Source organism: Arachis hypogaea, chromosome 4, assembly GCF_003086295.3.
Source record: "Arachis hypogaea cultivar Tifrunner chromosome 4, arahy.Tifrunner.gnm2.J5K5, whole genome shotgun sequence".
NCBI classification, from domain to species: domain Eukaryota; kingdom Viridiplantae; phylum Streptophyta; class Magnoliopsida; order Fabales; family Fabaceae; genus Arachis; species Arachis hypogaea.
The window spans coordinates 16,621,440-16,638,431 of record NC_092039.1 but is presented as its reverse complement, the minus strand read 5'-3'; the positions used below and the strand labels follow the sequence as shown (position 1 = coordinate 16,638,431).

The 16,992-nt window shown below is 39.4% G+C and overlaps 1 non-coding gene across 1 annotated transcript; it reads right to left on the bottom strand.

Moving 5' to 3' along the window:
- Positions 1 to 14,197: 14,197 nt before the first annotated feature.
- On the bottom strand, positions 14,198 to 14,301 carry LOC112798782 (small nucleolar RNA R71). Its single transcript, XR_003200379.1, has one exon. It is a non-coding gene; the product is annotated as a small nucleolar RNA R71 (small nucleolar RNA).
- Positions 14,302 to 16,992: the final 2,691 nt, after the last annotated feature.

The window sequence follows — 16,992 nt, the reverse complement described above, 5'->3', positions numbered from 1 at the left end:
CTTTAAAAATTCTAAGTTTGGTGTCTTCTTTGTGTTTTCCTTTAGATTTTCGAAAATTTGTGTTTGATTTTCTAAAAATTTTAAGTTTGGTGTCATTTTGTTATTTTTCTCTTTCCTCATTTCAAAAATCAAATCTTTTTCAAAAAATAATTTTCAATCATATATTTTTAATTGCTAATTCCAAAATCTTTTTAATTAATTATTGATTGATTTAGTTTTCAATTTGCTTTGATTTTATTTTCTTTTAGTTTTCGAAATTTTATTTTATTTTCCATTTGTTTTATTTTATTATTTTCGGTCATTTTTTTTTAAAAAAAATAATCTACTTGCAATCCATATCATCTCCCTTTCTCCATCATGGACCTAAATGGAAGTGAGCAGTCTAGAAGGACTTTGGGGTCATATGCTAACCCCATTACAGCTGCATATGGGAGTAGCATCTGTATACCTCCCATTAAAGCAAGCAGCTTTGAGCTAAATCCTCAACTCATTATCATGGTGCAGCAAAATTGCCAGTATTCCGATCTTTCACAGGAAGAACCTACTGAGTTTCTGGCACAGTTCTTACAAATTGCTGACACAGTACGTGATAAAGAGGTGGATCAGGATGTCTACAGATTATTACTGTTTCCATTTGCTATAAAAGATCAAGCTAAGAGGTGGTTGAATAACCAACCCACAGCAAGCATAAAAACATGGAGACAGTTATTAGACAAATTCCTGAATCAATTTTACCCTCCAAAAAGGATGACACAGCTAAGGCTGGACATCCAAGGCTTTAAACAAGAGGATAATGAATCCCTTTATAATGCCTGGGAGAGGTATAGAGGTATGCTAAGAAAATGCCCCTCTGAAATGTTTTCAGAGTGGGTACAGTTAGACATCTTCTACTATGAGCTTACAGAAAAAGCTCAGATGTCTCTAGACCACTCAGCTGGTGGATCTATACATATGAGAAAGACGATTGAAGAGGCTCAAGAACTCATAGATACTGTTGCTAGAAATCAACATTTGTACTCTAGCAGTGAGTTCTCTACAAAAGAAGAAGCTATGGCAATAGCTACTGATCATAAGCCTCAAGAACAGATTGTTGAGCTTAATCAGCAATTACTCCTGATGACAAAACAGTTGGTAGAATTTAAAGAGATGCTCCAAGAAACTAAAATTGCCAACAAGAACATAAAATCACAGTTGAATCAAACAAAATAGCAGTTATCTAAACAGATAACAGAAGAATGCCAAGCAGTTCAACTGAGGAGTGGGAAGACATTGAATAACACTGCTCAAAGTAGCAAAAAGCCAAGAAAGGAACAATTGACAGAGGATAACCAAACCACTGCCCAAAATCCCTCTGAGGACAGTAAGAGCCCAGAGAGGAATACTCCTGGCGTTCAAACGCCAGAAAGGGGGAAAAAGTTGGCGTTAAACGCCCATTCCTTGCCCAGTTCTGGCGTTCAAACGCCAGAAAAGGGGGAAAAGTTGGTGTTAAACTCCCATTTTTCACCCAATCCTGGCGTTCAAACGCCCATGAGGAATCAGACACCTGAGAGTGCTGATAGTAACCCTTCTAAAAAGGCTTCTCCAACCACCTCTGTAAGGAATAAACCTGCAGCAACTAAGGTTGAAGAATATAAAGCCAAGATGCCTTATCCTCAGAAACTCCGCCAAGCAGAACAGGATAAGCAATTTGCCCGCTTTGCAGACTATCTAAGGACTCTTGAAATAAAGATTCCGTTTGCAGAGGCACTTGAGCAAATACCTTCTTATGCTAAGTTCATGAAAGAGATCTTAAGTCATAAGAAGGATTGGAGAGAAACTGAAAAAGTGTTTCTCACTGAAGAATGCAGTGCAGTCATTCTAAAAAGCTTACCAGAAAAGCTTCAAGATCCAGGAAGCTTTATGATACCATGCACATTAGAAGGTGCTTGCACCAAGACAGCCCTGTGTGACCTTGGAGCAAGTATCAATCTAATACCTACATCCACTATCAAAAAGCTTGGGTTGACTGAAGAAGTCAAACCAACCCGGATATATCTCCAACTTGCTGATGGCTCCATTAAATATCCATCAGGCATAATTGAGGACATGATTGTCAAGGTTGGGCCATTCGCCTTTCCAACTGACTTTGTAGTGCTGGAAATGGAGGAGCACAAGAGTGCAACTCTCATCCTAGGAAGACCTTTCCTAGCAACTGGACGAACTCTTATTGATGTACAAAAAGGGGAAGTAACCCTGAGAGTCAATGAGGATGAGTTCAAGTTGAATGCTGTCAAAGTTATGCAGCATCCAGACACATCAAATGACTGCATGAGCGCTGACATTATTGACTCTTTGGTGGAAGAGATCAATATGACTGAAAGTCTAGAATCAGAGCTAGAGGACATCTTCAAGGATGTTCAGCCTGATCAGGAGGAACCAGAGGAAACAAAAGAATTTTTGAAAATTTCTCAGGAAGAGGATAAGCCTCCCAAACCTGAGCTCAAACCACTACCACCATCCCTGAAGTATACATTTCTGGGAGAAGGTGACACTTTTCCAGTGATCATAAGCTCTGCTTTAAATCCACAGGAAGAGGAAGCACTAATTCAAGTGCTAAGGACACACAAGACAGCTCTTGGATGGTCCATAAGTGATCTTAAGGGCATTAGCCCAGCAAGATGCATGCACAAGATCCTATTGGAGGATAATGCCAAACCAGTGGTTCAACCACAAAGGCGGCTAAATCCAGCCATGAAGGAGGTGGTGCAGAAAGAGGTCACTAAATTACTAGAGGCTGGGATTATTTATCCTATTTCTGATAGCCCCTGGGTGGCCCTGTCCAAGTTGTCCCCAAAAAGGGAGGCATCACAGTGGTTCATAATGAAAAGAATGAACTGGTTCCTACAAGAACAGTTACAGGGTGGCGTATGTGTATTGACTACAGAAGGCTCAATACAGCCACCAGAAAGGATCATTTTCCTTTACCATTCATAGACCAAATGCTAGAAAGACTAGCTGGTCATGATTATTACTGCTTTTTGAATGGCTATTCAGGTTACAACCAAATTGCAGTAGATCTTCAGGACCAAGAGAAAACAACATTCACTTGCCCTTCTGGCGTGTTTGCCTACAAAAGAATGCCTTTTGGTCTGTGTAATGCACCTGCGACTTTTCAGAGATGCATGCTATCCATCTTCTCTGATATGGTGGAGACGTTTCTGGAAGTCTTTATGGATGACTTCTCTGTATATGGAGACTCATTCAGCTCCTGTCTTAATCATCTAGCACTTGTCCTGAAAAGGTGCCAAGAGACTAACCTGGTCTTAAATTGGGAGAAATGTCACTTTATGGTGACTGAAGGAATTGTCCTTGGGCACAAAATTTCAAGCAAGGGAATAGAAGTGGATAAAGCAAAGGTAGAGGTAATTGAAAAATTACCACCACCTGCCAATGTTAAGGCAATCAGAAGCTTTCTGGGGCATGCAGGATTCTACAGAAGGTTTATAAAAGATTTTTCAAAAATTGCAAAACCTCTAAGCAACCTGCTAGCTGCTGACACACCATTTGTGTTTGACACACAATGTTTGCAGGCATTTGAGACCCTGAAAGCCAAACTGGTCACAGCACCAGTCATCTCTGCACCAGACTGGACATTGCCATTCGAACTAATGTGTGATGCCAGTGACCATGCCATTGGTGCAGTGTTGGGACAGAGGCATAACAAGCTTCTGCACGTCATTTATTATGCTAGCCGTGTTCTAAATGACGCACAAAAGAATTACACAACCATAGAAAAGGAGTTACTTGCAGTGGTCTATGCCATTGACAAGTTTAGATCATATTTAGTAGGGTCAAAAGTGATTGTGTATACTGACCATGCTGCTCTTAAATACATACTCACAAAGTAGAATTCAAAACCCAGGCTCATAAGGTGGGTGTTGCTTCTGCAAGAGTTTGATATACAAATAAGAGACAGAAAAGGAATAGAGAACCAAGTGGCAGATCATCTGTCCCGAATAGAACCAGTAGCTGGGGCGTCCCTCCCTTCTACTGAGATCTCTGAGATATTTCCAGATGAGCAACTTTTTGCCATTCAGGAAGCTCCATGGTTTGCAGATATTGCAAATTATAAAGCTGTGAGGTTCATACCCCACGAGTACAGCAGGGTTCAAAGAAAGAAATTAATTTCAGATGCCAAGTACTACCTATGGGATGAACCATATCTCTTTAAGAGATGTGCAGACGGAATGATCCGCAGATTTGTACCTAGAGAGGAAGCACAAAAGATCCTGTGGCATTGCCATGGATCACAGTATAGGGGAGATTTCGAAAGTGAGCGAACAGCCACTAAGGTCCTCCAATGTGGCTTCTACTGGCCTACTCTCTATAGAGATGCCCGAGAGTTTGTGCGTAACTGTGACAGTTGCCAAAGAGCTGGTAACTTGCCTCATGGGTACGCCATGCCTCAACAAGGGATCTTGGAGATTGAATTGTTTAATGTATGGGGTATTGACTTCATGGGTCCGTTCCCACCATCATACTCAAACACTTACATTCTGGTGGCAGTGGACTATGTATCTAAATGGGTAGAAGCAATTGCTACACCCACTAATGATACTAAGACCGTGCTGAAATTCCTCCAGAAACACATCTTCAGCAGGTTTGGTGTTCTCAGAGTACTAATCAGTGATGGGGGCACTCATTTCTGCAATAAACAGCTGTACTCTGCTATGGTCCGATATGGAATTAGCCACAAAGTAGCAACTCCGTATCATCCACAGACAAATGGGCAAGCTGAAGTCTCTAACAGAGAGCTAAAAAGAATCCTAGAACGGACTGTAATTGCCCGTAGAAAGGATTGGGTAAAGAGCTTGGATGATGCTCTGTGGGCATACAGAACAACATTCAAGACTCCTATAGGAACCTCTCCATACCAACTTGTGTATGGCAAGGCCTGTCATCTGCCCGTGGAACTGGAACATAAAGCCTACTGGACAACCAGATTCCTAAACCTGGATGTTAAGCTAGCTGGTGAAAAAAGATTACTCCAGCTAAATGAGCTAGATGAATTTAGAATCCGTGCCTTTGAAAATGCAAAAATTTATAAGGAAAAGGCAAAGAAGTGGCATGACAAGCAGTTGTCATCCAGAGTCTTTGAGCCAGGACAAAAAGTTCTGCTCTTCAACTCTAGGCTCAGACTATTCCCAGGAAAACTTAAGTCCCGGTGGAGGGGTCCGTATGTGATTACAGGAGTGTCACCATATGGATATGTGGAGCTTCAGGATATTGATTCTGATAAAAAGTTCATTGTTAATGGACAGAGGATCAAACATTATCTTGAAAGCAATTTTGAGCAAGAATGCTCAAAACTGAGGCTTGAATGATTCTCAATGAAGGTCCAGCTAAAGACAATAAAGAAGCACTTGCTGGGAGGCAACCCAGTCATTAGCAGGTTATCTGTTTTGTTTAATAAAAATTTGATACATATCCTCAAAGGGCGATTATAAAAATTGAAGGAATTCACAGAGTTACAGAAGGATTCAGTGCAAAAAGCAGAGAAAAGGAGCTTGCTGGTGAAAAAACACCAGTAAGGGGTACTCTGGGCGTTAAACGCCAGAATGGGCACCATTCTGGGCGTTTAACGCCAGTAAAGGTACCATTTTGGGCGTTAAACACCAGAATGCGCACCATTCTGGGCGTTTAACGCCAGGTGTGCAGCATCCTGGGCGTTTAGCAAAACGCCCAGTGATGAAGGGGTTTCTGGCGTTTAACGCCAGCCAGGGTACCTGGCTGGGCGTTAAACGCCCAAATTGGCCAACATTTGGGCGTTAAACGCCAGAATGGATACCATTCTGGGCGTTTAACGCCAGATAGGTGGGGGACAGAGATTTTGCTTTCCACTTCAAATTTTTTCAAACTTTCCTGTTTTGGTCCATAATTTTCTACATAAACACATTTCAAACTTTCATCATTCACCTTCAAATTTTCAAAAATAATCATTCTTCAAATCTCTTTCAAATCCTTTCCAAATCTTCTTCAAAAACTCAAATATCTCTCAAATTCTTTCCATATCTTCTCAAATCTCCTTCAAAATTTTCGAAATCTCTCCACCTCCCTTATAAATACACGTTTGGCCATTCCCCTTTTCCCACCATTCGAATTTGCTCTCCTCCTCTCTCTCCTCTTTCCTTTCTTTTTTTGCTTGAGGACAAGCAAACCTCTAAGTTTGGTGTGTTTTTCCGTGATCACTAAGCTAAGGCTCATCAAGATCATGGCTCCCAAAGGAAAACAAACCAATTCAAGAGGCAAGAAAGAGAATGCTCCAAAGGACCTTTGGAGTCAAGAGAGGTTCCTAACCAAAAAACATGCAGACCACAAAATAATGGGTCTAAGGTCAGTGATCCCGGAAGTTAAATTTGATCTGAAAGAAGATGAATATCCGGAGATCCAAGAGCAAATTCGAAACAGAGGATGGAAAGTTCTAACCAACCCTGAGACAAAGGTTGGAAGAAACATGCTTCAGAAATTCTACTCAAATCTGTGGCTGACAGATAAGCAGAGAATGACTGGAACCGCTTTTCATACCTACAGAACCATGGTCAGAGGGAGAATTATTTACTTCCATCTGGACAAAATAAGAGAGGTCTTCAAATTGCCTCAACTACAAGATGATCCTGAATCCTTTAATAGAAGAATAGTGAGAGTAGATAAGGGGTTGGATCAAGTTCTAGAGGACATATGCCTCCCTGGAACCAAGTGGATGACCAATTCAAAAGGTGTCCCAAACCAACTCAAGAGGGGAGATCTCAAACCAATTGCAAGAGGCTGGTTGGATTTCATAGGGCGTTCTATCTTGCCCACTAGTAACCGTTTTGAGGTTACTATCAAGAGAGCAGTGATGATTCATTGCATTATGCTGGATAAAGAAGTGGAGATTCATCATCTGATTGCTTGTGAGATTTACACAATTACAAACAAGAACTCCACTGAAGCCAAACTGGCTTACCCAAGCTTAATCTCTTTGCTATGTAAAGATGCTGGGGTGAGGATGGGAGTAGATGAATTCATCCCAATTGAGCACCCAATCACCAAGAGGTCAATGGAAGGACAAATGCAAGATAACTCTATCAAAAGGAGGGCACAGGAGTTCCTCCCTGAACTTCCTGAAATTGACTACTGGACTCATCTAGAAGCATCTGTTGCCAAGCTGCAAGAAGCTATGGAACAAATTAAGGAAGAACAGCAGAATCAAAACTGCATGCTCTGCAAATTGCTGAAGGAACAAGAGAAGCAGGAGCGTGAGCTACAGGAGCTGAAGCGCCAGAAGCTCTCCCTTGAAGGGTCAAATACCCCACAAGTTGAGGGAGCATCCACTTCTCAAGATCAAGGTTGTTGAGTACTAACTCTGTGATAATCTCTATCATTAGGAGTCTATTTTAGAGTCATTTAAAATTTTGTTTTCTATTACTATTAGTCTTATCTTATATCTATTTTTGAGTCTTGTTCTTAATTCATGATTAATAAAATGTAAGGTTCATGTCTTAAATCTATAAATGTCCTATGAATCCATCACCTTTCTTAAATGAAAAATGCTCTAATCACAAAAGAACAAGAAGTACAGGATTTCGAATTCATCTCTGAAACTAGTTGAATTAGTTTAATGTGGTGACAATAATTTTTATTTTCTGAATGAATGCTTGAACAGTGCATATGTCTTTTGAATTTGTTGATTAAAGAATGTTAAACTTGTTGGCTCTTGAAAGAATGATGGAAAAGGAGAAATGTTATTGAGGATCCGAAAAATCATCAAATTGATTCTTGAAGCAAGAAAAAGCAGTCAAAAAAAATTTTAAGTGATCCAAGGCAAAAAGAGTGTGCTTAAGAACCCTGGACACCTCTGATTGGGGACTCTAGTAAAGCTGAGTCACAATCTGAAAAGGTTCACCCAGTCATGTGTCTTTGGCATGAATGTATCCGGTGGTAATACTGGAAGACAGAGTGCTTTGGGTCACAGCCAAGACTCATAAAGTAGCTATGTTCAAGAATCATCATACTTAACTAGGAGAATCAATAACACTATCTGAGTTCTGAGTTCCTATAGATGCCAATCATTCTAAGCTTCAAAGGATAAAGTGAGATGCCAAAAATGTTCAGAAGCAAAAAGCTACTAGTCCCGCTCATCTAATTGGAACTAAGTTTCTTTGATATTTTGGAGTCTATAGTATATTCTCTTCTTTTTATTCTATTCTGATTTTCAGTTGCTTGGGGACAAGCAACAATTTAAGTTTGGTGTTGTGATGAGCGGATAATTTATACGCTTTTTGGCATTGTTTTTAGTATGTTTTTAGTATATTTTAGTTAGTTTTTATTACATTTTTATTAGTTTTTAGTTAAAATTCACTTTTCTAGGCTTTACTATGAGTTTGTGTGTTTTTTTATGATTTCAGGTGTTTTCTGGCTGAAATTGAGGGATCTGAGCAAAAATCTGATTCAGAGGCTGAAAAGGACTGCAGATGCTGTTGGATTCTGACCTCCCTGTACTCGAAGTAGATTTTCTGGAGCTACAGAAACCCAATTGGGGCGCTCTCAATTGCGTTGGAAAGTAGACATCCTGGGCTTTCCAGCAATATATAATAGTCCATACTTTGCCCCAGATTTGATGGCCCAAACCAGCATTGCAAATCAGCTTCAGAATTCCCGGCGTTTAACGCCGAAACTGGTACAAAAATTGGAGTTAAACGCCCAAACTGGCATAAAAGCTGGCGTTTAACTCCAGAAAAAGTCTCTACACATGAAAGCTTCAATGCTCAGCCCAAGCACACACCGAGTGGACCCCAGAAGTGGATTTTTACGTCATTTACTCATTTCTGTATACCCTGGGTTACTAGTTCACTATTTAATAGGACCTTTTGATATTGTATAGCTACCTCATGACACATTACACGTTTCTCATTGTATTGTCCACGGCATGAGTCTCTAAACCCCATGGTTGGGGGTGAGGAGCTCTGCTGTGTCTTGATGGATTAATGCAATTACTACTGTTTTTCATTCAATCACGCTTGCTTCTATTCTAAGATATCACTTGTTCCTCAACTTGATGAATGTGATGATCCGTGACACTCATCATCATTCTCACTTATGAATGTGTGCCTGACAACCACCTCCGTTCTACCTTAGATTGAGTGAATATCTCTTGGATTCCTTAATCAGAATCTTCGTGGTATAAGCTAGAATTGATGGCGGCATTCAAGAGAATCTGGAAGGTCTAAACCTTGTCTGTGGTATTCCGAGTAGGATTCAAGGATTGAATGACTGTGACGAGCTTCAAACTCCTGAGGGCTGGGCGTTAGTGACAGACGCAAAAGAATCACTAGATTCTATTCCAACCCAATTGAGAACCGACAGATGATTAGTCGTGCTGTGACAGAGCGCGTTGAACATTTTCACTGAGAGGATGGGAGGTAGCCATTGACAACAGTGAAACCCTACATACAGCTTGCCATGGAAGGAGCGTTGCGTGCTTGAAGAAGAAGACAGTAGAAAAGTAGAGATTCAGAAGATAGAGTATCTCCAAAACCTCAGCCTGTTCTTCATTACTGCAAAACAAGTATTTATTTCATGTTCTTTTACTCATCACAATTAAACCTGATAATTATTGATATCTTGACTAAGAGTTACAAGATAACCATAGCTTGCTTCAAGCCGACAGTCTCCGTGGGATCGACCCTTACTCACGTAAGGTATTACTTGGACGACCCAGTGCACTTGCTGGTTAGTTGTGCGAAATTGTAAAAGTGTGATTGCAATTTCGTGCACCAGTCAGCTAGCAGATATTTTCACCAAACCATTGATAGAGGAAAGGTTCTGCAAGTTATGAACTGAACTGGGCATTCTTGGTTCATCTTTGTTTTCTTAATGACTTTGCTAATGAGATTTTTTGTGTTTTGTCTCATAAATCGTGGTGAGATTTTTTCTTTGGCAGATGATGAGTAACCTTCATTGGGTCACTATGAAGCTACTGGATTCATATCTGAACATAATACATGATGGATGTTCAGTGCTGAAGCAGTCTCTGGAACTATGAGCTGTTCTTTATTGAAAACTTGGGGCTTTTTTTCATTTTTTGTTGACTTGCAAAATTTTTTATGACTAATCCTTTATAAAAAGTGGACTTTCAAAATTGTTTGGGCTTAAATTAAATTTCAATTTTTGAGACCACTCGACTTACTTCATTTTTTGTAGTCTCAAAATTTTTGGCATTTGCAATTAGTTTGGTTTGGGCTCCATTTCAATTGCATTTTTTTTAAACAAAAACAATTTCCTCAGGTTTGCTTTTCATTTCAAACGTACGAAGGTTACAGCTGTAACTTTCAAAGCGTTTTTGATGAGCGGATAATTTATACGCTTTTTGGCATTGTTTTTAGGTAGTTTTTAGTAAGTTCAAGCTACTTTTAGGGATGTTTTCATTAGTTTTTATGTTAAATTCACATTTCTGGACTTTACTATGAGTTTGTGTGTTTTTCTGTGATTTCAGGTAATTTCTGGCTGAAATTGAGGGACTTGAGCAAAACTCTGAAAAAGGCTGACAAAAGGACTGCTGATGCTGTTGGAATCTGACCTCCCTGCACTCGAAATGGATTTTCTGGAGCTACAGAACTCCAAGCGCGCTCTCAACGGCTTTGGAAAGTAGACATCCAGAGCTTTCCAGCAATATATAATAGTCCATACTTTATTCTGAAATTGACGACGTAACTTGGCGTTGAACGCCAAGTACATGCTGCTGTCTGGAGTTAAACGCCAGAAAAACGTCATGATCCGGAGTTGAACACCCAAAACACGTCATAACTCGGAGTTCAACTCCAATAAAAGCCTCAGCTCGTGGATTGATCAAGCTCAGCCCAAGCATACACCAAGTGGGCCCCGGAAGCGGATTTATGCATCAATTACTTACTCATGTAAACCCTAGGAGCTAGTTTATTATAAATAGGATGATTTACTAATGTATTAGACATCTTTTTTCTCAGTTTTGTTTTATTCTTCATCCTAAGAGGCTATTGATCACGTTTTAGGGGGCTGGCCATTCGGCCATGCCTGAACCTTTTACTTATGTATTTTCAACGGTGGAGTTTCTGCACACCATAGATTAAGGGTGTGGAGCTCTGCTGTACCTCAAGTTTCAATACAATTACTATTACTTTTTATTCAATTCTCTCTTATTCTTATTCCAAGATATTCATTCGCACCCAAGAACATGATGAATGTGATGATTATGTGACGTTCATCATCATTCTCACCTATGAACGCGCGTGATTGACAACCACCTTCGTTCTACATGCAACCGAACTTGAATGTGTATCTCTTAGATTCCCCAACAGAATCTTCGTGGTATAAGCTAGATAGATGGTGGCATTCATGAGGATCCGGAAAGTCTCACCTTGTCTGTGGTATTTCGAGTAGGATTCCGGTAATGAATGACTGTGACGTGCTTTAGACTCGCAAGTGCTGGGCGTTAGTGACAGACGCAAAAGAATCAAGGGATTCTATTCCAGTAGGAGCGGGAACCAACCAGTGATTAGCCGTGCTGTGACAGAGCGCGTGAGCGTAGTTTTCACTGCGAGGATGGGATGTAGCCTTCGGCCAGTGTGATGCCTCCAGACGATTAGCCATGCGAGTGACAGCGCAGAGGACCATTTTCCAGAGAGGATACAAAGTAGCCAACGTCGAACGGTGAACCCCTATACACAGCTTGACATGGAAAGGAGTAAGAAGGATTGAGTTGAAGCAATAGGAAAGTAGGCGTTCTTGAGCCATACAGTATCTCCATTCGCTTATCTGAAATTTCCACCAATGAATCTGCATAAGTATTCTATCCCTTTTATTATTTCTATTTTCTTATTTCTATTTTCGAAACCATAAACAAATTTAATCTGCCTAACTGAGATTTACAAGGTGACCATAGCTTGCTTCATACCAACAATCTCTGTGGGATCGACCCTTACTCACGTAAGGTTTATTACTTGGACGACCCAGTACACTTGCTGGTTAGTTGAACGGAGTTGTGTCCACTCGTGCCAATTTCAAATTCCATAAAAGTACAAGGAGTACAACTTAAAGAATATGGATCACAATTTCGTCCATCAAGTTTTTGGCGCCGTTGCCGGGGATTGTTCGAGTATGGACAACTGACGGTTCATCTTGTTGCTCAGATTAGGTAATTTTCTTTTTAAAAATCTTTTTCAAAATTTTTATTTTCTTTTTCGTTTTTCTAAAATATATTTTCGAAAAAATTTAATAAAAATCCAAAAAAAGATAATAAAATCATAAAAACTAAAAATATTTTGTGTTTCTTGTTTGAGTCTTGAGTCAATTTTTAAGTTTGGTGTCTATTGCATGCTTTAAAATTTTTTGTGCATTTTTTTCGAAAATTCCATGCATTCATAGTGTTCTTCATGATCTTCAAGTTGTTCTTGATAAGTCCTCTTGTTTGATCTTGATGATTTCTTGTTTTGTGTTGTTTGTTGTTTTTCATATGCATTTTTTGTTTGTTAGAGTCCATGCATTAAAGATTTCTAAGTTTGGTGTCTTGCATGTTTTCTTTGCATCAAAAATTTTTCAAAATTATGTTCTTGATGTTCATCATGATCTTCAAAGTGTTCTTGGTGTTCATCTTGACATTCATAGCATTCTTGCATGCATTCATTGTTTTGATCTAAAAATTTCATGCATTGAGTATTTTTGTTGTTTTTCTCTCTCATAATTCAAAATTCAAAAATCAAAAAAATATCTTTTCCTTATTTCCCTCCAAATTTTCGAAATTTTGGGTTGACTTGGTCAAAAAATTTTTAAAATTAGTTGTTTCTTACAAGTCAAGTCAAAATTTCAATTTTAAAAATCTTATCTTTTCAAAATCTTTTTCAAAAATCATATCTTTTTTATTTTTTTATTATTTTCAAAAATTTTAAAAATTATTTTTTCAAAAATCTTTTTCTTATCTTTTATATCTAACTTTTGAAAATTAGCTAACAATTAATGTGATTGGTTCAAAAATTTGAAGTTTGTTACTTTCTTGTTAAGAAAGGTTCAATCTTTAAATTCTAGAATCTTATCTTGTAGTTTCTTGTTAGTTAAGTCATTTTAAAAATTAAATCTTTTTCAAAATATCTTTTTCTTAAAATTTTTATCTTATCTTTTTATCTTATTCTGTTCAAAATTTTAGATTTTTCAAAATTTGATTTCAAAATATCTTATCTAACTTCTTATCTTCTTATCTTTTTCAAAATTTGATTTTAAAATCTTTTTCAATCAACTAACTAACTTCTTGTTTGTTGCTTATCTTTTTCAAAACCACCTAACTACTTTTCCCTCTCTAATTTTTGAAAATATCTTACCCCTTTTTCAAAATTCTTTTTTTAATTAATTGTTTCAAATTTTAATTTCAATTACATTTATCTCTAATTTTCGAAAATCACTAACCCCTTTTTAAAATCATTTTCGAAATTCTCCTTCTCTCTTCTTCTTCTATTTAATTATTTATTTACTAACACTTCTCTTCACCTTTCTTCATCCAAAAAGCCGAATTCCCTCTTCTATTTCTTCTACCCATTTCTTCTTCTACTAACATAAAGGAATCTCTATACTGTGACATAGAGGATTCCTCTTCTTTTCTTGTTTTCTTCTCTTTCATATGAGCAGGAACAAGGATAAAGGCACTCTTGTTGAAATTGATCCAGAACCTGAAAGGACCCTGAAGAGAAAATTAAGAGAAGCTAAATTACAACAATCCAGAAACAACCTTTCAGAAATTTTCGAACAAGAGAAGGAGATGGCAGCCGAAAATAATAATAATGCAAGGAGAATGCTTGGTGACTTCACAAAGCCAACGTCCAAGTTTGATGGAAGAAGCATCTCCATTCCTGCCATTGGAGCCAATAATTTTGAGCTTAAGCCTCAACTAGTTGCTTTAATGCAACAAAACTGCAAGTTTTATGGACTTCCATCTGAAGATCCTTATCAGTTTTTAACTGAGTTCTTGCAGATCTGTGAGACTGTAAAGACGAATGGAGTTGATCCTGAAGTCTACAGACTCATGCTTTTCCCTTTTGCTGTAAGAGACAGAGCTAGAATATGGTTGGATTCACAACCCAAGGATAGCCTGGACTCATGGGATAAGCTGGTCACTGCCTTCTTGGACAAATTCTTTCCTCCTCAAAAGCTGAGCAAGCTGAGAGTGGATGTTCAGACTTTCAAACAAAAAGATGGTGAATCCCTCTATGAAGCTTGGGAAAGATACAAGCAGCTGACCAAAAGATGTCCATCTGACATGTTTTCAGAATGGACCATATTAGATATATTCTATTATGGTCTCTCTAAATTTTCGAAAATGTCATTGGACCATTCTGCAGGTGGATCTATTCACCTAAAGAAAACGCCTGAAGAGGCTCAAGAACTCATTGACATGGTTGCAAACAACCAATTCATGTACACTTCTGAGAGGAATTCCGTGAATAATGGGATACCTCAAAAGAAAGGAGTTCTTGAAATTGATGCTCTGAATGCCATATTGGCTCAGAACAAAGTGTTGACTCAACAGGTCAACATTATCTCTCAAAATCTGAATGGATGGCAACATGCATCCAACAGTACTAGAGAGGCAGCTTCTGAAGAAGCTTATGATCCTGAGAACCCTGCCATGGCAGAGGTTAATTACATGGGTGAACCTTATGGAAACACTTATAACCCATCATGGAGAAATCATCCAAATTTCTCATGGAAGGATCAACAAAAGCCTCAACAAGGCTTTAATAATGGTGGACGCAACAGGCTGGGCAATAGCAAGCCATATCCATCATCTTCTCAGCAACAGACAGAGAATTCTGAACAAAACACTTCTAATTTAGCCAATGTAGTCTCTGATCTGTCAAAAGCCACTTTCAGTTTCATGAGTGAAACAAGATCCTCCATCAGAAATCTGGAGGCACAAGTGGGCCAGCTGAGTAAGAAAGTCATTGAAACTCCTCCCAGTACTCTCCCAAGCAATACAGAAGAGAATCCAAAAGGAGAGTGCAAAGCCATTGACATAGTCAATATGGCCGAATGCACAAGGGAGGAGGAGGACGAAAATCCTAGTGAGGAAGACCTCCTGGGACGTTCCTCAAGCAAGAAGGAGTTTCTTATTAAGGATCCAAAGGAATCTGAGGCTCATACAGAGACCATAGAGATTCCATTGAATCTTCTTCTGCCATTCATGAGCTCTGAAGACTATTCATCCTCTGAAGAGGATGAAGATGTAACTGGAGAGCAAGTTGCTCAATATTTAGGAGCTATCATGAAGCTGAATGCCAAGTTGTTTGGTAATGAGACTTGGGAAAGTGAACCTCCCTTGCTCATTAATGAACTAGATACTTGGATTCAGAAAATTCTACCTCAAAAGAAACAAGATCCTGGCAAGTTCTTAATACCTTGTACCATAGGCACCATGATCTTTGAAAAAGCTCTGTGTGATCTGGGGTCAGGGATAAATCTTATGCCACTCTCTGTAATGGAGAAGCTGGGGATCATTGAGGTACAACCTGCCTTGTTCTCATTACAACTGGCAGACAAGTCATTGAGACAAGCTTATGGAATAGTAGAGGACGTGTTAGTAAAGGTTGAAGGCCTTTACATCCCAGCTGATTTCATAATCTTAGACACTAGGAAGGAAGAGGATGATTGCATCATCCTTGGAAGACCTTTCCTAGCCACAGCAGGAGCTGTGATAGATGTCAATAGAGGTGAATTAGTCCTCCAATTGAATGGGGACTACCTTGTGTTTAAGGCACATGGCCATCCCTCTGTGACAGAAGAGAGCAAGCATGAAGAGCTTCTCTCAGTTCAGAGTCAAGAAGAGCCCACACAGTCAAACTCTAAGTTTGGTGTTGTGAGGCCACAACCAAACTCTAAGTTTGGTGTTAAGATCCCATATCCAAACTCTAAGTTTGGTGTTGGGACTATACAACATTGACCTGATCACCTTGTGGCTCCATGAGAGCCACTGTCAAGCTATTGACACTAAAGAAGCGCTTGTTGGGAGGCAACCCAATTTTATTTATCTAATTTTTATTTTATTCTATTTTATTGTTATTTTGTGTTTTATTAGGTACATGATCATGAGGAGTCACGAAAAAATCATAAAAATTAAAAACAGAATCAAAAACAGCAGAAGAAAAAATTCACACCCTGGAGGACGCACAGGCTGGCGTTCAACGCCAGTAAGATGCATCTGGCTGGCGTTCAACGCCAGAACAGAGCATCATTCTGGCGCTGAACGCCAGAAACAAGCAACATTCTGGCGCTGAACGCCAGAAATGTGCCCAGAGAAGAAAAACTGGCGCTGAACGCCAGTAACAAGCATGAAACTGGCGTTCAACGCCAGAAACATGCTCTACATGGGCGTTGAACGCTCAGAACGTGCACCAATGGGCGTTTAAACGCCAGAATGATGCACGAAGGCATTTTACATGCCTATTTGGTGCAGGGATGGAATTCCTTGACACCTCAGGATCTGTGGACCCCACAGGATCACCTCAGGATCTGTGGACCCCACAGGATCCCCACCTAACAAATTCCCACCTTACCTCCTAATCCTAATTACACTCTCCTAATCCTATTTCACTCTTCCCCATGTCACACTTCCCAACAACTTTCACCAATCACCTCAATTCCTCTTCCCAATTACCCCATTCACCACTCACATCCATCCACTCTTCCCCATAAACCCCACCTACCTTCAAAAATTCAAAACCAATTTCCCCCCCATTCCCACCCTAAATAGCCGAACACACCATCCCCCCTCTCCCTATAAATACCCTTCTATTCTACTTCATTTTCACACAACACAGCCCCTTCTTCTCCCCCTAGGCCGAAACATCACTTCCCCTTCTCTACCATATTTTCTTCTTCTTCTTCTTCTATTCTTTCTTCTCTTGCTCGAGGGCGAGCAATATTTTAAGTTTGGTGTGGTAAAAGCATAAGTTT